This window comes from Phacochoerus africanus, chromosome 9, assembly GCF_016906955.1.
Source record: "Phacochoerus africanus isolate WHEZ1 chromosome 9, ROS_Pafr_v1, whole genome shotgun sequence".
NCBI lineage: Eukaryota > Metazoa > Chordata > Mammalia > Artiodactyla > Suidae > Phacochoerus > Phacochoerus africanus.
The window spans coordinates 56,323,194-56,327,160 of NC_062552.1; positions in this window are offsets into that span (position 1 = coordinate 56,323,194).

Genomic DNA, 3,967 nt, shown 5'->3' on the forward strand with positions numbered 1-3,967 from the left:
CATTCCGTTGCAGCCTTTCTCTTTCCCACCATTATTGCCCCTCTATCCCAGCACTCCTTCCACCCCACGCCCTCTCATAGCTCAGCAAAGCTCTCCCTTCCCAGACTCCAGGAAGCCTCCACCCCACTTTTTTCATCTGATTTCACGACTCCTTCTAAAGCTGAGAAAGATTCATCCCCCACGCGAATTTTGCGGTTGGGATGAGGACCCTGGCTGCACCCTGGGCACTCACACCAGGAAGAGCCCCAGACTCGGGGTGACCCAGGGGTGGAGAGATGAAGCCGCGGCAGAGCTCATTTAGGCCTTCTAGGCTGTGAGGCAGAAAGCAGGATGGCTTCTGCCCCCTCGGCGGGCTCACCCGGAGCCCGGCCCTGACAAATGTGACCCCACATTTCTGATTTGTAAGCCCTCAGCTTGGAATGGGCATGGCATTCACCGGCCCGTTTGAGGACTACATTGCCACCTGGACTTGGGTTCCTGGATGGACAACTGCCCCTAGGAGAGGTCACTGGAGGTGGGGGCTGCTGTAGACGTCTTAGCCAACCTCTCTGGTTGGGGAGGCAATTCTGTGGGTGCATGGCCAGTGGAAATCTTGCAGAGGCATTCATTCTGCATCCACCTGGGCAGCTGCTGCCCAGGGCTGCCCCCAAACATCTCTTCCAGCAGATGCCCCTCCATCCATCCCATCACTGAAGCCATCTTTGACTCTTCTCTTCCACCATGTCTGATTGCCCCTCCTCAGTAGCTTCTAAATCTGGGCAGATCTGTCTTCCACAATCTTTCTGCCCAAGTCACCACTGTCTTTTGCCTGGGCCACTGCAAATCCTCTTTGCTGGCCTCGCTTCTTATAACATACGTCAATTTTAAAAACTGGTTTTAAAGAGCACAAAAGCTGGAGTTCCCACTGTGGCTCAGTGGTAATGAATCTGCCTAGTGTCCACGAGGATGTGGGTTAAAGCCCTAGCCCCCCTCAGTGGGTTGAGGATCCGGTGTTGCTGTGAGCTGTGGTGTAGGTCACAGATGGGGCTTGGATTCCCACATTTGGTGTGGTTGTGGTGTAGGCCAGCAGCTGTAGCTCTGATTCGACCCCTAGCCTGGGAACTTCCACATGTCTCAGGTGTGGCACTAAAAGCAAAAAAAACAAAAAACAAAAAAACAAAAAAATAAAATAAAATAAAACTCAAAAGTACAGAAGAAGACAGGTAAGCATAGTCATGTCTTGGAGGGTACCCCTCTAACTATTATTTTCTATGTGTCTTTGTCCATTCAGGCTGCTGTAACAAAATACCACAGACTGGGTGGCTCATAAACAGCAAATATTTATTTTCCACTATTCTGAGGGCTGGGAAGTGCACGACCATGGTGCTAGAGGATTCAGGGTCAGGTGAGGGCCCACTTCCTAAATGGCCATCTTTGCAGAGTGTCCCAATGGCAGAAGGGACAAGCTAGCTCTCTGGGTTTTTGTTTTTTTCTTTTCTTTCTTTCTTTTCAGGGCTGCACCCGTGGCATGTGGAGGTTCCCAGGTCAAACCGGAGCTATAGCCCCACACCACAGCCACAGCAACGCCAGATCCAAGCCATGTCTGTGATCTACATCACAGTTCACGGCAACACTGGATCCTTAACCACTGATCGAGGCCAGGGATCAAACCCGAGTCTTCACGGATACTAGTCAGGTTCGTTTCCGCTGCGCCACAACAGGAACTCCTGGGGTTTCTTTTTATGAGGGCACTGATCTCAATCATCAGGGCTCCACCGTCATGACCAAAGGCTCCACCTTCGAATGCCTTCACACTGGGGGTTAGGATTTCAACATACGAATTCGGGGAACACAACATTCAGACTATAGCACTATGATATACAAGCATGTACATACACATATAATATACACAAGAAGAATATACATATTATAACTTGTCCTGCTAAACTGTGAGGTCCTTGAAGGAGGTGTGCCTTATTTATCTCCAAGTCTTTTCCGTGGCCCGAGACCTGGCATAGTCACTCCATAAAGATTTTGGTCAAAGTTACTGAAGAAAGGAAGGAAAAAACTGTCTTTGCATTAACAGAAATATGGACATGGATCAATATGGCTCATATTTTCATTTTGTAGACACAGATGACTGAGTGGTATGCAGAACACCTCTGCAGAATGCAGGCATAGCCTCGCAATGGCATCTCCTTATGCCATGTCTCCAAACTGGACACCAGACAACCCTGTCCTCAGCTCAGAGTCCTTTCTCCATTCACCCCTGTTTTCCACTCTCAGTCCCAAACCACCCCTCCTCGAAAAAGACCAGCAGAAATTTACATCTCCCTACATCCAAAAATGCTTTCTCAGTTTTAAGATTCTTATTTGCTCACATTTTAACATCTCTGAAATTAAGTTGTATCTTGTAGTCATTGCTAAGGGAAACCAGGCACCAGAAGAGGTGACGTAGGAATATCCACATGCTGCCTTAAAGAGATGGTGTTTTTACCTCTGTGACCTCTGATGTATTGGTGATATTGGGAGCATTATGCATGGCTAAATTTTAATGAACATCTAGAAGCATATTGGTTACTTAAAATGCCATTAGAGAAATTGAACTTGGGAGTTCCCATTGTGGCTCAGCGGGTTAAGGACTCAGCATTGTCTCTCTGAGGATACGCGTTCCATCCTTGATCTCACTCACGGGGTTAAGGATCTGGTGTTGGCACAGATCACAGATGCATCTGCCACTCTGATTCGACCCTTGGCCAAGGAACTTCCATATGACACAAGTATGGCCATTAAAAAAAAGAAGAAGAAGGAAGAAAGAAAGGAAGGAAAGAAGGAGGGAGAAAAGAGAAAGAAAGAAAGAAAAAGAAAGAAAGTAGGAAGGAAGGAGGGAGAGAGAAAGGAAGAAAACCAAAGGAAAAAAAAAAGAAGAGAAAAAATGAAATCTGAGACAGTAATGAAACAATTTATTATATGTGCAGAAAATTGCCTGTCACAGACAAGCATTATAATTAAAGGCTGTGGAAATTGCCAAGCCTCTTGGGATAGATCTGTATTAGGAAACCCTCAACCTCAAGAAACAGAAACCACAACTTGAAGTGGCTTGAACAATAGACCATGTGTTATCTCGGTGAACAAAGAGACCAGAGGGAAGAGGGCTCTCAGCCAGGTTGAATCAGTGACAGGAGACCTGGCTTTTCCATTTCTCCCCTTTGCCGTCACCTTCGACCAGAAAACTTCCAGAGGAGAGCACTGTGTCATGCAGCATCCTGTTTGGATCGGGGAAGTTTTCCTAGGCACCTTGCTGTCAGCTTTCCTGCACATCTCCTGTACCACATGGCTGAGGCCTGTCCATCCCCCAGAAGTAACCACTGGCAAGGAGGGAGGATTGCTATGGTTGGCTTGCAATATTCACATGGGATGAATATGCATGGATGTTGGGATGTGTGATGGTTAATTTTATGCATCAACTTGACTGGGCTGTGGGATGCCCAGATATGCAGTCAAACACTATTCTGGGTTTTTCCGTGAGGGTGTTTTTGTTTGTTGGTTGTTTGGGTTTTTTTTTTTTTTCTTCCCTTTTAGGGTCCCACTTGCGACATATGGAATTTCCCAGGCTATGGGTTGAATCGGAGCTATAGCTGCCGGCCTATACCACAACCAGAGCAACTCGGGATCTGAGCCACGTCTGTGATCTACACCACGGCTCACAGCAACTCCGGATTCTTAACCTGCTGATCCAGGCCAGGTATTGAACCTGCATCCTCATGGATACTAGTCAGGTTCTCACAGTGAGGGTGTTTTTGAATGAGATTAACATATAAATTTGAGTAAAGCACACCCTTCCCCCAACATGGGTGGCCCTCATCCCATAAATTGAAGGCCTGAAGACAACAAAAAGGTTGACCCTGCTCCAAATAAGAGTTTTCCTGCCAGTCTTTGAACTGAAACTTTGGCTTTTTTCCTGCTTTCAGACTCAAACAAATATCGG